Genomic DNA, 18,082 nt, shown 5'->3' with positions numbered 1-18,082 from the left:
CTTGTTTCCCCAGGTTGGGTGTCTGTTCTACTTGGTCCATTAGTATGCAAAATGATATAGTATATGTAATCCAACAGTTGGTGTCCTGACTGTTGAATTTTCTGCAATGTTTAACTGCTTACAGTGAGATTGTGGGCCACAATTTTTCTGGTTGATTGTCATTCATATGCTGGTAGCGAGACCAGCGTTACGTGTGAACTTCAACACCATAGATTTGCATGAGGGTCGCTGGTGGCCATTATATTATGTCCACTTCACGATGTTTTCTCTGTTATATGCTCTGAGATTTGAGATAGCAGACCAGCAAGGACTTTCGGGCTATGAATTTAATGAATGAAAGGCCCTGGAGAGTGGAGCTGAGCGCAGTTTTTCACAACTACTACTTGGCTTGAGGGTCCAGGTACTACTATCCAAGGACAATGAATTTGTTGGGAATGAAAATAGAATATATATATATATATGTATGTATAGTGTTTTACTGTGGTTACTAAAAGTATTAATCATAAATGCAAGTCTAAGAATTCTTAGAAAAGTTGGGAATTCCGTTGCTAAAGAGATCCCACCATCCCATCTAGGGCCCAAATTAAAGATTGATCTGAAAGAAGTCCCAATATTCCAATATTCGGGACGGTGACGAGGACGGAGACGCCGTCCAGCGGATCGGATTGGCTGGAAGAACTCCCCGCGACGCGCCTCCTTCCTGCTCCCCCGCGGCTGCCTCTGGACGACGGACCAGGCTTGGCCTGGCGCAGGTCGCCAGAACAGGTGAGTTTTTGGCTTGGTAGAACAGAGAGAGAGAGAGAGGGAGGAGAAGAGAAGCTGCGTCAGCGGGGATGAAGATCTGTAATCCATGGTTAGCTCACAAAGACCAACAGAACACCATGATATACTATTTCCCCCTTTTCCAGTTAGCGCCATTAACGAGCTGAAATGCTGGAGAGGAAAAGGTGGAGACTGCACGAAGCCGGTAGACTGATGGTGCACGTACACATATGCCTTTCTTCGAGGGAACACAAGGAGGATTGAACTTCAGAAAGAAATTTGGTAACTGCATAACCAGAGAAGATGTAAGTTCGGCCAAGCAGACACGAAAACTAGAAAAGTTCGCTCGGGTTCGAACCGGGAGAGGCCAGCAGTGTACGTACTTGATAACTTCTCTGTTCTAGAGCAGATTTCCTGAACCCCCTTGCTTCTTCAGAAGCAGATGCATAGTAAGATAGCAGCAGCACAATATTGGATCGCACCTCCAAGCGTGGACCCCAACTCGCACAATATGCACAAGTTTCTAGGACTGAATTGAAGGAACTATTTCTGGGACTGAATTAAAGAAATTAACAAATCGATTATCTACAAGATACAAGCATTATCTGAACTCACATTTTGCATATACATATGCAATAACAGGTGCTAGATGTTTGGTCAACCCAAATTAACTGAAACCATACAAGTATCACAAAATAGACACTTAGATCTTCAGACTACCTGGACAAAATTTAGTCCCAAAACCCAACAAACACTTGGGTGGCAAATATGCTGCTTTATACTACTATAAAGCAGAGGCAGACAACTGACACGATCATTACCACAGGGAGGATACAGTTCGACAATTCGACAATGGTCAGGCTCAATCAAATAATCCAAGAGAGCTGAACCTTTGAAGTGGTAATCTAGCGAGCAGTCTATGTCATCTGTAAATCCGATACGGGGACATGAGTATAAAAACCATCCAACGGTTACATGCAGGACAAAACAGAGACCACCTCCTACATGGAGACCTCAGCTAGAGCAAGGACTTCGATTTTCTCTCCATTGCTCTTGCAGAATCGAACATCTTCCAGGCCAGAACAAAATCAGAATCAGCCTCATCACCGGCCATGTTATCATCATCCTTGCCATCACCGGTTTCATCCTCCTTATCTTTGCCATTTGAGTTTTGCCCGAGGAATTAATATTTACCATGGGGTAAAAGCACATTGAAAAGAACCATAAATTATTATAAAAAAGAAAAGCACCAACAACAAAACGCATCATATATACTCAGTCGATGGTATGCACCTATAATTCATACATGTGCATGACTAGTTCCAATACAATGTATACCCAGAATACATACATTTGCGTGACTTGTTCCAGTACAATACACTGGAATATCAATTGATACATTCATGATAAATCTCCAGATTATATCAAAATACATGTCTAGAGCAAATCAAGAACCACCAGTGCTGGTTCTAGTACAATACGAAAAACAGCATAACAATCTCAGTCGACGGAATGCACCTTGAATACATATCCTGACTAGTTCTAGTACGATACCTGAACATCGATATTGATACATTCATTATAAATCTCAAAAGCATTTATTGAATTACATGAGCACAAACCAAGAACCAGTGATGGTCATCTCATCTCAGCTTCTACCCATTGATTTTACCTCTCAAGGAACTCCAGGTAACAGCCACTTGCACATAAACCCAATCATACAGTCTGTCACAGAGCGAGTACCACCAAACTCTCCATCTCCTCTTGAACAAGAAGGTACAGAAGACCACCCAGAGACCCATCACATATCCAGAGCCCATGGCCAGGAAAAATGAAACCAAGTCGTCGCTTGCATCTCCGTGGTTTTCTCCAGGAATTGGCTCGGGCTGTGACGAACAATTTACAGAGAGAGGAGGACCGCAGAGGCCGGGGTTGCCAATATAAATAGATGCTGGGTCTTCGAGTGTTTGCAGTTGATATCCAGTTGGTATCTTTCCTCTCAGATTGTTGTAAGAAAGGTTCAGGCGACTCAATGACGTGAGGGCCGATAAGCTTGATGGGATTTCACCAGAAAAACTGTTGCGTGATAGGTCGAGTGACTCCACTTGGATTAAGGCACCGACATTCTCAGGGATTTTTCCATTGAAGTTGTTCCATGATAAGTTCAGGTTCTTCAATTCTATAAGAGTGACTATTTCTTCAGGAACCTCTCCGGTAAGACTATTACAAGATAAATCAAGATTCACCATATATATGATTTCTCCTGTATATAATCGCTCTTGACCTTTCGTGAGTACAGTCAAATTCGCACTGTAGTCAATTAGTTCATTGTCATCATATAAAACCCAAGAAGTGAATGCATCCTGAAGATCATCAGTATTATCTCTTGTTTGTGTCATGCCTGTCCAGTTAACAATAGATCTCGGTATGGTCCCTGATATATTGTTGTAGGCAAGGTCCAAGTATTGAAGATTAACAAGCTTCGTAAACTCAAATGGAATGTCACCATAAAACATATTGGATCCTAGTCTTAAGAATGACAAAGATGATAGCTTCTCCCCCATCCATGCTGGTAAAGTCCCAGAGAACTGATTATGTCCGAGATCAAGAACGATGAGTCTCGGGCATTTCTGGAGAAGCGAAGGAAAACCACCCGAGAGGTTGTTGTCTCTTAGGCTTAGATTAGTGATACTCAGACCTGTCATGTTTGTGCCGGTCTCATTGACTAGGCAATCAGTAATTGACCCATTGAGATTATTTCTTGATAGATCTAACAACCGCAATGATTCCAACTTGCACAAAGAAGATGGAATGGCACCAGAGATAATGTTATCATATAGAACAAGTGTTCTAAGCCTTGGCGCTCCAAAGTCTAATGGTAGTGGCCCAACTAAATTGTTCCGACTGAGATCCAGATAGGTTATATTGATGGGAAGCTTAGGTATTGAACCACCAAGCTGGTTAGAACTGAAATCCATTACTTCTGCTCTCATAAATTCCATTGTTGACAGGAGGATTCCTGTAATCTGATTATTTCTGATATTGAGATACACTACTGAGGAAGCTGCTCTCCAAAACCAATCAGGTACCATGTCACTAATGCTTGTGTTTGATACATCAAGACTCACTACATGTGTTTGCCATCGAAGCCACATCGGAAATTTAGGCCCTAGCTGGCAGGACCTAAGGTGAATTATTCTTAGACTGGGAAGAGGAATCCAAGTTGGACTCAGTGTGATGGCTATGGTGTTGTCTGACAAAAACAGTTCCTCTAACATATCTAGATGTGATAAATGGCCTTCATTAATGATCCCATGAAGTTTGTTGAAGGCAAGGATCAGTGTTGTTAGCTTTGTGAGCTCTCCTATCCACTGTGGCACATCACCAGTAAGTTTGTTATCAGCGAGATTCAGCCAGCTCAGGTTTCTCAAGGGCTCTACTAGTGTAGTTGGCATGCTTCCAGTCAGATTGCTGTTTTGCAGAGACAACTTCTGCAATTTATTCCGTGAACAACTGGGTAATCGATGGAATAATTCTGTTATACTCCCATTGATATTGTTCGCGGAAGAAGATAATATTTCCAAATTACATAGGTTCTTCATATTGGAAGGTATCATCCCCACAATGTTATTACCTGATAAATCAAGTTCTACCATGGAGGTCATATTACCTATCTCATCTGGAACTGGGCCATAGAAACCACTGGACGAGATATCTAAATTCTTGAGGCTAGTTAAATTCCAAAACCAGTTGGGCGTGCTATCTGGAATTGCAGAAATGATTTGGTTTTTAACAGAACATCGTGTATTCACTTTTTGCAGGTTATTTTCTGAGCCACGACAGTGATCCGTTCGTGGTCGCTACTCACTCTGATGGAGGCCAGGGAGCATTTGGTTACTGGATCTATCCGCTGGGAGATGGTAGCTCGGGATATCTTCAACCGGTTTGGATGACGGTTATGTAATAGGATAGGCAATTAGTTTACCCATCTCTCTTCAGCCAGCCGGTTGTGGCGTCTTCTATTGGTTAGTTTGTGTTTCTTGCCCATTTTGGCTCTGTGTGAGCTTTCTTTTCAGTTTTTCCAGTTGGAGACTTTGAAACCTTGTTGGAACCTTTATATTTGGTTATTAAGATGGCCGTATGCATCACTCTGATGCAGAGGCCGGGGAGACCCCCTTTTCGAAAAAAAAGTTGGGCGTGCTATGCTTATGGAAGTCATTGTATGAAGGGTTAATTATCCTTTTGCCCTCAGTGGTGTCCATGTGCTCAGTTTTGCCCTCAGATGCGAATTGTGCTCAGTTTTGCCCCTAGTCCGTGCGCACCGACTCGTTCCGTGAACTCTGTCGTCTCCGTCAGGTCAACCTTTTGACTCGGCCCTTACAGGTGGGACCAGGCGACAGAAACGGCCAATTTTATTCAGACCGTTGCACGCGTGGCTTGTGGGACCCAGCAGAGAGCCGTTGAGCAGAGAGCCGTTGGCGGGTGTGCTATATAAGCGGGCGACAGCGGCGGTGACCACGGCGACAGAGAGCACGGCAGTGACCACGGCGAGAGAGAGAGAGAGAGCACGGCGGCGGGAAGCTAGCTGTGGAGGGCTCCGAGCTCCATGTCTTCCTCAAGCTCTCGCGCCACCTCGCGGATGCAGAGCCGGGCGCGTGTGGACATTCCTGTCTTCGTCTGTCCGCGGTGCCGGGCGGGCGTTGATCGGAGGGTTTCTCAGACACCGAGGAACCAGAATCGTCCGTTCTACGTGTGCAGCGAGAATGGGGTAAGAATCAGGGCAATTGCACCATTTTCGTGGTCGGGATCTTTGAGCAATGGGTTGATCTGTTTGGTGTTCATGCAGGTGACATGCTTCTTTCTTTGGGTCGATGCTCTGGCCAAGACTCTGATGAATGGACTGCAAGAAGAGTATAAAGAATGGTTGCGCATGCTGCCACGAACGGCAGTGGCCGCACCACGAGCTCCGAAAGAAGGGATGGAGGGCGAAGCACGCACTGACAGAGAGCTAGCTGTTGAGCTTAGGATGTTGAAGAAGAAGGTTAGGAAGCTTGAAGATCAAGCACTACCAATACCCATTTGCAAATACTTTTGGGCATTTGTAGGTATGGTAATCGCACTGGTTGTAATGTTGAAAATATATGGAAAGGCATGAATTATGGAGGAATTTGTAATCTTGAAATTGTTTGAAAATCCACCTAGTTTAAATGTTGGTTAAAGTTGTTTAAAGGTTGTTTAAATGTTGAAACAAAAAGAGAAGAAGTGGCCAACATTTAAATATGTTGGAAAAAAGAGAAGAAATTAGGAATTCAGAAACTTTTGATCAATGAAATGCAGCTCTCTGCTCTGCCTTTCTGTCCAAAAAAAAGGTTGCTCTTGGGCCAAATTCAGAGCGTAGAGCCAAGTGCAGGCTAGACTAATGGGCCAACTGCATCCAATTAGGCCCATTCGGGGGTTCTCTTGCGTATTTTTCTGTTTTCTATTCTGATTTAATTTAGGCAGTAAATCATAATGCTGGAACTTTTTGTGGAAGCTAATTGAATTATTCCGGAGCCAAACAATTAAGGTTAGAAATTTTTTGGAGCTGTTAATTAATCCAATTCAAATACACCGTGATTTAAATCAAAAACCAAAATGTCATGGAAAATGTGCCTCAGCTCTGGTAGAGGTTTACGCCAGGTGCCAAAATAAATGAACAATTTTTAAGGGCATTACATTGAGAAAAACATAATTTGTCTAAAAAATGAAGGGTGGAAAATGCACAAAAAATTGGTGCAGCTGGGGACTCGAACCCAGGACCACGTGGGTTTGTGGTGTTTAGGGCTGCGCTGGTAACCGCTAGGACAGATGGCAAGACTTTGACATGGATAGGGAAGGAAGGTATACATAGTGAGATTTTGAATTTTTTTTAAAAAAAATAGTGAGACCGTGAATGTTTGGACACGCGTGAGAGTGTTTTTCCATTGTTTTGCACTTAAATTTTGGAGGGTTGGAAGGTTGAAAATGTATGTTGCACTACCACATGATTTTGGTCAGAGTGGCACTTGGTCTAGGGATAGAGTGGCACTTGGTTTAGGATTTAAAGGGAATAAATTTGCATGTTAGCTCATGACTTTTTGTTTGAATGAAACAGAAGGCTTCTCACCCCCTCCGATTTTCATCAATGAAAACCACAAGTTCTCGAACTTCATGACTTGTTTAGGGAAGAAATGATATGTTTGGGCACGGACATTTTTTAACACACATAATAAACCCTAATAACTTAGATAAGATGGAACACACCGTACCATTGCAATAACTTAGATAAGTTCACAGTTCACAGACACATGACGAAACATGACACGACACAACACGACATAGAAAAGCAACAAAATAAAAAACGAAACATGACGAGCCTGACTCCGGGCTTGAACATCTTCATCTTGACCTTCTTCTTCCACCTTGGCCGCGCGCGCGCCTTGAACACCGTCTTCATATTCACACCTCCTCCTCCTCGTCGTAGGGAAGAGAGTGCATCTGGCCTGGAGCGGGGAAGATGCGTTCGTAGTTGGTGTAGATGTTGTAGACGGTGAAGAAGATGGCCTCGCAGCCGCACCAAAAGACTTGGCCGAGGAGCTCGCGCGCGTCAAACGGGTTGGTGAAGGTGACCGTGAGCAGTAGGAGGATGCCGCCGCGGTCACGAACCTCGTTGAGGGTGAACATCCTCGGCGAGCCCCGTGGGAGGTGGGCATAGCCGGCTCTGAGGAAGGCGCGAGTGAGTTTGACGGAACCCCTCCACCTTGAAATAGCCCACACACGGAGCTCCCTCTCCACGAGCACGCCCGGTGGGTAGCGCAGCTCCGGCACGACAGGCGGACGGTTGAAGGTCGGCCCGTTGAACTGCATTTTCACTTGGTCTCGATTGGGGAGGGCTCGGTCGCTTGGGTGTTTGAAGTTGGAGAGGATCGGATCTGGCTTGTGGGTGGGAGAGGAAGAGAGGCACCCCATTTATAGGCCTGTGCGTGGGAGAGGAAGAGAGAAAGGATGAGAACAGTGCGTGTGTGAATTCGGACGCGTGTGTGTATCCGTTACGTTTTGCACACTTAAATTTTTTGCACAAAACGATGCATGGGACGCGTGCGTGCATCTGAATCACTGCATAGCTCTTTGACCGGGTGGTGCATGTGAATCGCTGCCCTGAACCACTGCACTGAACCACCTAGCTCGCCTCGCTAGCCTAGCTCACCTAGCGCGCCTCGCTCGCCTCGCTCGCATGCATGCACGTCGCCGCCTCCCGTGCATGCAAACCCACGTCGCCGCCTCCATGCATGCAAGGCCTGGAAAGGCTGAGATGGGCTATTTACTGCGGTCTCAGGCCCAGAGCACGAGACGGCCCAACGGTCCATCCAGCGCGCCCGGTATTTGTTAAAAAAACAATGGGTCTCCCAGCCAATCAGATTGCATCTCGCGGATCGCCCCCCTCCTCCCCGCAGATTCCTTCTAGAAGGGTTAGATCGACGGCCCTTGATCGCCGCTAGGGTTAGATGAACGGTCCTTGTTCAGCGCTAGGGTTAGCGGGGTTTGGAGCAGTCAAAGCTATGTTTGACCAGATTTCAAATGAGCATAATAAATTAAATAAAAATCAGAAAAATAAAAAACCTGCGCACATAGTCTTCTTATGTCATATACTAACGATTTAAGTTGATAAACAAGCTTTACATACATTTAAATGATAAGTTCATGTGTATTGTATGATATCTCGAGTATCTCAAACTCTCTTGTATGAAGTGAAGAGAAGTGTTTTGGGGAAATGAACATGAAAATTTCAAAAAACTAACCACAGCTTCATTTTGGAGTGACTAAGAAGGATCCAGGCTTAGTTTTTCATTTTGATGTTTTACACTTGTTTAAATCTTGGTCAAAGTTAAGTTTGACCAGAATTCAAATGAGCAAAACAAATTTAAAAAAAATAAAAAAATGGAAAAACCAGTGCACATAGTCTGTACATATAGAATATATGTGTAGGAAAGTTATTTGGCTGATTTAGACAAGGTCAAATTTTTTTTTGCTTAGAAATGAGGCTGTTTACCCTACCTTTGGACCCCTCTTTTTAGCACATTTTTCATGAAAATTTCAAAAAGCTCACCACAACTTCATTTTGGATTGACTAAGAAGTATCCAGACTGATTTTTTCATTTTGATGTTTTAGACTTGTTTAAATCTTGGTCAAAGTTAGGTTTGACCAGAATTTAAATGAGCAAAACAAAATTCAAAAAAATCAAAAAAGGAAAAACCATGTGCTCATTCAAACATCATGTCAAACATACTTCTAACATAGGTCCAACATCATCCAACAGAAATACAACATGTCAAGTGATAAATGTTTCATAATACAACATCATCCCTTATTCATAATGTTTCATAATTATTCATAGATAGCGTTGGGGTTTCTGTCTGTTCCTTGAGCTTCTTGCCATCACTTTGCTCCTCGTGCACCTTGTTCTCATTGTTTCTTCTCTTCTTCTCTTGGTTGTCGGTATGTTGCGCGTCTTCTTCAAACCTATCATAGAGCTGTGCAAAACATAAACGGTAATGAGATCATGTCAAGTGATAGATGTACAGTAGTATTTGACCCTTGCAAGATTTACATACCTAGCAGAACTCACAACAACAGAAGGTTGGTCACCATTTGGAGCCTCACTTGGATCACCATGATCACCATTTAGAGCCTCACTTGGATCACCATTTGGAGCCTCACTTGAATCATTATTTGGAGGATATTTTGGATCATCGTCAAAATCATGCGGTTGTTGACCATCATCATTTGGAACCTTGTCAAAATCCTCATCTGATGCAACCGGCTGTTGACCATCATTTTCATCATCTATTGAGGCAACCGACTGCTGACCAACATTTTCATCGAAGCCTTCATCGAAACTCTCTCCGAACGCTGGATCTACTGTGTTATCACAATACTTAGCAAAATGACCAGACCCACCACACCTTGTGCACTTACGCTTCCTCGCTCCAAGTCCAGCTCCTTCGCTGCGAGGTCTGATTCGACTATTCCTTGGTCTACCTGCTGTTCTCTTCAGAATTGGAGTGCAAAGCTTGAATCCAGGGTCCACCATGTCCCATTGTTGTTTTCCCTCCATAGCAGGCAAGGCATAAGCATATGTGGCTTTGAACCTTGCAACAGAGTAGTAATCATGCACATACTGTTGTATGTTCCCTGCTGGACCTGGGAGAGAAGTGATGAAAAACAAGGCATGAATGCATGGCAACCCAGTTATCTGCCATTGCCTACAACTGCAAGTTCTAGCTTCTAAATCCACTGGATATCTCCATTCCCTCTTCTCTTTATCCAAATATGATATCTCTGTTGTGGTACCCGAGCAAAGAGTCATGTTCATTTCCAAGCCTGTTGTCTTCTGCTTCAGTTCATTCATCACGGCAGGGATGATAATGTGGCCCATGAATTTTGCCTCGGCTATTCCTGCACGATAATGAAATTTCTGCATGTATTCTATCCTTATCCTGTCAAGCAAATCCACCACATAATGACCCTTTAGTTTCCGGATCGTTGAGTTGAAAGACTCTGCTAGATTATTGTGCACATAGTCAACTTTGCTCACTTCACTGAATTGGCTTCTGGCCCATAACTTGGAGTGGTGTGTTTCCAAGTATTCTTTCACTTTGGGATTCATGTATAACTGCCTCAAGTGGTAGTTGTGCTTCTTCACACTGCATGTCAAAGATGCTGGCCATAAATTGTCGGTATACACCTTTCCTTTGAATTTCTTCATGAAATTTGCAGCAAGGTGACGCATGCATTCCCTATGCTCTACTCCAGGGAACAAATTATCCACGACCACTTCTAAACCTTTGCAGGCATCTGTATGAATGACCAACCCATTGGGATGTGCAATAGCCCGGCGGAGATTATGCAAAAACCAAGTCCAGCTCTCCTCAGACTCTGTCTCTAGCACACCATAGGCAACTGGAAATACAAAACTATGTGCATCAACTGCACAAGCTGCTACTAACTGTCCTTTAAACCTCCCTGTGAGAAAAGTGGCATCAATAGCCAAATAAGGCCTGCAGCCTGCCAAAAAACCCCGGCGACAAGCCTCAAAGCAGACAAAAACCCTCCTAAAGCATTCCTTGGTCTTTGTCACTCCCCTGAATGTGTACTCCACGGTGTGGTGATCAATATCTACAATACTACCTGGGCTTGTCCTCTCCACTTCACCTTTGAATGAATACAACAATTGAAAACTTTCCTGCCAGTTACCATAAATAGAATCCATAGCATGTTGTTTACCATTGAACAACCTCATGTATGGTAAATCTATCTTGAACTTATCTTTGATGTTCTTCTGCAATTCCTTTGGACCCACTTGCTGGTTTTCTTTCACCCACTTCTTTACTTCTTCTGCCACCCATCTTGACTTGGCTCTACTGATTGTATCCTTCCTAAGGGTTGATTCCTGGCATGTGTGCTTAAAAGGGTTCACTTTGACCTGAACATTAGTGCTATTCCGCATTTTAGATGCAAGCAGCCTCCATGGACAACCTTTAGTCGGACAGTGCACTCTGTAACGTACTTGATCACTCTTGTCAACTTTGAAAGTACGTTCTACCTTGATGCAGTATGTCACAAGTGCATTTCTACACTCATTCATGGATGCAAAAACTGTACCTTCTTCCATATGAGGGTTCAAAGGGTCCCATTCAACAGCTGCAAGGTCTTCGTCCTCACCCATCGCGTCATCATCCACACGGACTGCATTGTGAGCCTCATCTTGATTTTCAGTCCGAGGTGCCCGTCGTAAATTCCGAATAACATCAGAATATAGCTTCTCTTCATCAACCCCAGAATTGTAGCCATCAGGCTCCACTTCAAGGGGGACCCTACTGCTGTTGCCCACACTTGTCGAGCCACCACGTCGTCGTGCACCAACTGAACTGTTCTGGCTAGAGATGCCATTACGACGACTTGGTTCTCCCCGAGATGTTGCACCCGCCATCCTAGGTCCAAATGCCTGCTCAAGCACATCAACTTGCAGCCTCACATGAAAATTATCTTTCTCTTTATGCCTAACAAACATGGTAGCTAGCTCTTCATCATTACTAACTGTCACCCAATTCTTTTCCCCATCATAGTATTTGTATACCACTTCATCAAGCAAACCCCAAGGATATTGGCTACAAATTACCTCCCCAAATTGTCTGAAACTCCAATTACTAGCCATTGGCAACCGATAATCAAAACCTCCTTGGTATTTCTTCTTATCCTTTGCATCGAACATGTACCGGTCCCTTCTAATGTGCACCATGAAAGCAAACCGCAACTCCATCCTAACCGGCGAAAAACAGAGACGCAATCAGCACACTAATTGGGCAAACCTACTCGAATCGAGTGTTCAAATGCACAACTAAGCTCAATCTAAACAAGAGGCGATACTTACCCCTCGGGAACCCAGTCGTGGACGCGGCGGATCTCCGGCCCGATGCCTGCCTCGCCAAATACTCCGGGGTCGCCGCTGCTCACCATTTCGCCCTAGGGTTCTTCCTCCTAGTTTAAATAGCTCCAGCAGCCCCCCACCTTTGAGCGCTCCGGCCGGGCGCACGGAAGGAGGCCGCGCCGCGGATCGAGCAGGTGGCGGGCGCCCCACCCGTGGTGTCGCAGGAAGGTGGTGGGCGTCGCAGGTAGCCGTGGAGCATAGGCGCAGGGAGGTAGCGGCAGAGCAGGCCATGCAGCTGGTGGCGGGGAAGGTGCTGGCCGCGGCGCAGGTGGCGGCGGCGGCGCAGGACAGCCGACCGGGCGGATGGGTTGCCAATGATTTGGGGATTTAGTTGCACGGGCCTACATGTCAGCTCCGGACCCACGTCCACGCGGTCCCACGTGTAAGCTCCGGACCCACAACCACTAACGCCGGCGGACGGAATGGACTCAAATATGGCCGTTTGGCCTCGTCATAGTTGCTGTGCTCGGACTAGGGGCAAAACTGAGGACAATTCGCATCTGAGGGCAAAACTGAGCACATGGACACCTCTGAGGGTAAAAGGATAATTAACCCTTGTATGAAAGGTCGAGTGTTTCAAGAGATGTCAGGTTTGAGAGCTCAAGAGAATCAGGGTTATTTCTAAGCTGACAAAAGGAAAGACGAAGAAATTTCAGAGTTACAAGCATGTTATCGCCGGAAGCCACTGAACAATTGCACTGAGGTCCACAGAGGTCATAGCCAGGTGCTCAAGGGAAGTTAACCGTGACAACCACGTGATATCTGTGGAGTATGTGCCCATTGAGAGGAACCCAAGATTTGAGTATTGTAAGTTGGAGAGATTACCCAGCTGCGGTGGTATCCTTCCAATCAACCCTGACCATTTTTTTTCGAAAAGCGGGGACTCCTCGGCCTCTGCATCAGAGCAATGCATATGGCCACAATTATAAATAAATAAAGTAGTTCAACAAGGTCTTGCAATCTGCTGCAAAAAAGTAGGCTGGCTCACAAAGAGCTAGAAAAACAAAAAAGGCCCAAAAGGCACAACCGGCTGGCATAAGATAGATAGATAGGTAAACTAATTGCCTATCCTATTACATGACCGCCATCCAAACCGGTTGAAGATATCCCGCGCTACCATCGTCTCCCACCGGACAGATTCAGTAACTAAACGCTCCCTGGCCTCCGTCGGAGTGAGTAAGGACCACATACGGATTAGCGCAGTAGTCCAGAATAAAACCTGCAAAAAATGAATAGTTGTTGTTCTGTTAAAAGCCAAATCATTTCTGCAGTTCCAAATTGCCCATAACAACGCACATGCTCCTACTCGAATTTGTCTAGCTGTTTCGGCCTCTATACCAACAAGCCACGTTCCAAATAACGACCTGACCGAATTTGGAGGAGTAATGTTAAAGGCAATTTGCACCGAGCGCCACAACACTGTCGCCAACGGGCAATCAAAGAAAAGATGCTGGATAGTTTCATCCCGACCACAGAAACTACACCTAGTAGAACCTGTCCAGTTGCGCTTAATCAAATTATCTTTTGTTAGAACGACTTGTTTATGTACAAACCACATAAACACTTTGATTTTCAGAGGAACCTTAACTTTCCAAACATGTTTTGAACTAGGAATAACACTAGAGTTGATGACATCAATGTACATCGACTTGACTGTGAATTCCCCAGATCTAGTAAGCTTCCAACACAACTGATCGGGCTGATGAGTAAGCTGAACCTCCATCAGTCTACTCACCAGATGAATCCAAGCCTCCCACCGGTCCCCAGCAAGCACCCTCCTAAAGTGAATATTAAGGGGAGCGGATTGCAAACTCGTTGCAACCAGAGCATCACGTCGCTGCACAATACGATATAGCGACGGATACTGAAGAGCCAGCGGCGTATCACCGAGCCAAGTATCCTCCCAGAATCGAGTGTTATTGCCATCACCGACAATAAACTTTGTTCTATTAAAGAAAGTAGCTTTGACCCTCATTAGCCCCTTCCAGAAAGGCGAATCAGTTGGTCTAACTGTCACCTGCGATAAGGTCTTAGAGTACAGATACTTGTTACGAAGAATCTGCGCCCAAGTTGCCTCAGTCTCGGCAGATAACTTATATAGCCACTTACTGAGAAGGCATCTATTCTTGACTTCAAGTTTCTCAACCCCAAGACCCCCTTGGTCTTTTGGTCGGCAGATGACATCCCATTTGGCTAAACGATACTTTCTCTTAAGTTCATCACTCTGCCAGAAGAAACGTGACCGATAGAAGTCCAGCCTTTTCCTAACTCCAACTGGTACTTCAAAAAAGGATAAAAGAAACACAGGCATACTCGTGAGCACCGAATTAATGAGAATCAATCGGCCTCCATACAACATGAGTTTGCCCTTCCAGCAGCTCAGTTTCTTCTCAAACCGATCCTCGATGCACTTCCATTCGCTGTTAGTCAACTTACGATGGTGAATGGGGATACCTAGATAAGTGAACGGTAGATCCCCCAATTCGCAACCAAACAGTTGCTTGTATGCATCTTGTTCCTCTTTGGCTCTACCAAAATAGAACAACTCGCTTTTATCGAAGTTAATCTTCAGACCGGTCATTTGCTCGAAAAGGCACAGTACCAGCTTCATATTTCTCGCCTTAGCCAAGTCGTGCTCCATAAAGATGATTGTATCATCGGCGTACTGTAGGATGGACACACCACCATCAACTAGATGAGGCACCAAGCCACCTACTTGTCCGGCCTCCTTTGCCCGACCTATCAAGATTGCCAACATATCAACGACAATGTTGAATAGAATAGGAGACATTGGATAACCTTGTCTGAGGCCCTTGTGTGTCTGGAAATAATGACCTATATCGTCATTCACTTTAATTCCAACACTCCCTTTTTGCGTGAAGGATTCTACTTGGCGTCGCCAAGCTTCATCAAAACCCTTCATGCGTAATGCCTGTTGAAGGAAAGGCCATTTGACTTTATCATACGCTTTCTCGAAATCCACCTTAAAAACCACTCCATCCAGTTTTTTCGTGTGAATCTCATGGAGTGTTTCATGCAGTACCACCACCCCTTCAAGAATGTTCCTGTCCGGCATGAAAGCAGTTTGAGTAGGCTGCACCACAGTATGCGCAATCTGTGTGAGCCTATTCGTCCCAACCTTGGTAAATTTTTTGAAACTAACATTAAGAAGACAGATTGGCCGCAATTGGTCAATCCGCACTGCCTCTGTCTTCTTGGGAAGAAGTGTTATCGTTCCAAAATTCAGCTGAAAAAGGTGAAGCTGGCCAGAGAATAGATCATTGAACAAAGGCAATAGATCTCCTTTAATAATGTGCCAACACTTCTTGTAGAACTCTGCCGGGAAACCATCCGGGCCAGGAGCCTTATTATTCTTCATCTGGGAAATCGTGTCATACACCTCTTTCTCAGAAAAAGGAGCAACTAAAATATCATTCTCAACAGCCGTCAGTTGAGGCACATCCTCAATCCTAGACTCATCCAACGACACATAGTTATCCTCTGGAGGCCCAAACAACTACTTGTAATACTCGGTAACATAAAGCTTTAAGTTTTCCTGACCAAGAATCGTTCCCTCATCTTGTTCAAGCTGAAAGATCCTCTTCTTTCTATACTTACCATTGGTGATCATGTGAAAAAATTGTGTGTTCGCATCCCACTGGCCGACCCTTCAGACCTTAGCCCGAAGCGCCGACTTTAATTCTTCCTCACGAAGGAGCTCTTTCAGCCTCATTTCCGAGTCGATCTTGGCATGAAGCTCCGAGGCTGGCAGGATCATGGTCTCGGCTTTTACATCAAGGGACTGAATAAGCGTAAGGAGATGTTCCTTCTCAATCTTATAGACCCCACTAAGATGCTTAGCCCACCCACGTAGGAAACTTCTCAAGTGCCTAATTTTATTCTGCTAGCGCTCAAGTGTAGTTCTACCTCCTGCATCCTTAGCCCATTCTCTGGCTACGAGATCTAAGAAACCTTCTCTCTCAAACCACGCAAGCTCGAAAGAGAAAACATTCTTATTTCCCACATGGGTGGCCTCCCCAGAGTCAAGGAATAACGGTGTTGTAAGTGCATCTAGTGCCCCTTAGTGATTTTGGTGTATTGAAGACTTATAGGTTAAGGGACTAATGCATTTGTGAGTGTACACAGGTCTATAAGTCTATGAGGAGTTTGATATTTACAGGAAAAGTTGACCCCTAAAAATAAATATCTTCGACTGAAGATTTTGATATTTCTGAAGACTTTCATGAAGACTTTGAAAGTGAAGAAATTGGTGTGTCCGTGAAGACTTGATATTCATGCGAGGAATATGAAGCTTGAAGACTTTTGTTTTCATAGTTTTGTTTTTCTCTTTCTTGAGTCATAGGATACACCGTACTGTTAAAGGGGGTCGAGGAAATACTAAGGAAAAATTTCCATGTGATGCTCAACTCAAAATCCTACACCTACCAATCCCTTCGAGTGAAGCCATTGGAAATCTCATACAGTTCAGTCAATTTCTTCAGTGACAGAGACGAAGTTCTTCTGGTCTATGAGGAATTTGTCCTGACTGAGGAGTTAGGAATTCGCCAGTGCGGATTGCCTACATAGTGAGGAACATGATAGCCCTGAGGATTTTGCTACTCAAAATTCCGACCGTTGCTGTGCTATGTGCCAGCTGTCCCAAAATATCTATCCACCTAACTGTCATATCATTGAAGGGCATTTATGTCTTATCATGTCGGGCTGCTCCCTAGGCTATAAATAGCCGCCCCCTACAACCACTAGCTGGTTGGCTGCTCCGAGAGAAATTGACACTTGTCATTTGAGAGCAACCCATCCTCTGAGGACTTTGAGCGAAAATCATCAAGTGAGGAAAAACCAAAAACCCAAAACCCAAACACCTACAAAAACCAAGTGATTGAGCATCACTGAAGAGATTGATCCTGCGTGGATCCGACGCTTTTTTACCTTTGAAGACTGTGCTTCTTCCAGACGGTTAGGCGTCATGGTCTAGAGCATCCAAGAGGAATTGTGGATCGCTGAGTGACCAAGTTTGTGAAGGTTTGGAAGTCGCCTGAAGACTTACCACGAGTGATTGGACGAGGTATGTGTGACCTTAGTTCAAGGAGAATACGGTGAGGACTGGGTGTCCTGAGCTGCGTGTTCAGGACTGGGTGTCCGGGACTGTGTGTCCTCGAGTTTAAATACTCAGCCACTCCAACCAGACGTACAACTGAGACAACAGTTGGAACTGGTCTACCAAATCATTGTCTTCACCAAGCTTACTGGTTCAATTCCCTCAACTCTTTCATTTCCTCATAACTGTGTTGTGTGTTTGTTCATATCTGTGTTTGAAGACTTTGACTGAAGACTTCCTCAATTTCCTCAGTTCAATTTCTTCAGTCTGTTTGTCTTGATCCTGTGTTATCCTGTGATTACGCTTCCTGTAGTCTGTGCCTGTCTTCATTTCATCATGATGACTATGCTTGTATTCTGTTATGTTTACTTTTGAGTACTTATTCCGCTGCTAGTAGTTCTTCACTAAGGAATTTCCTCACCGGCAAATTCCTCAGTTAAGAATTTCATAAAAATCGCCTATTCACCCCCCTCTAGTCGATGTAACACACTTTCAATTGGTATCAGAGCAAGGTACTCCCTTGTTCTGTGTGATTTTGGTTTAACCACCTGGAGTTTTAGTTATGTCGACTGCAGGTATGATCAAGGTCTCTGCTGGGTGTCCTACCTTCGATGGGACGGACTACCCCTACTGGAAGAATAAGATGCAAATGCATCTTGAAGCAATTGATAATGATCTCTGGTATGTTGTGGAAAAT

At 44.6% G+C, this 18,082-nt stretch overlaps 1 pseudogene; it reads right to left on the bottom strand.

Moving 5' to 3' along the window:
- Positions 1-1,539: 1,539 nt before the first annotated feature.
- LOC125516437 lies at positions 1,540-16,047 on the bottom strand (annotated as a pseudogene).
- Positions 16,048-18,082: the final 2,035 nt, after the last annotated feature.

This window comes from Triticum urartu, chromosome 6 (assembly GCF_003073215.2).
Source record: "Triticum urartu cultivar G1812 chromosome 6, Tu2.1, whole genome shotgun sequence".
NCBI classification, from domain to species: Eukaryota; Viridiplantae; Streptophyta; class Magnoliopsida; order Poales; family Poaceae; genus Triticum; species Triticum urartu.
Note: the sequence above shows the minus strand (reverse complement) of the source record. Positions and strands in the feature narration are given on the sequence as shown.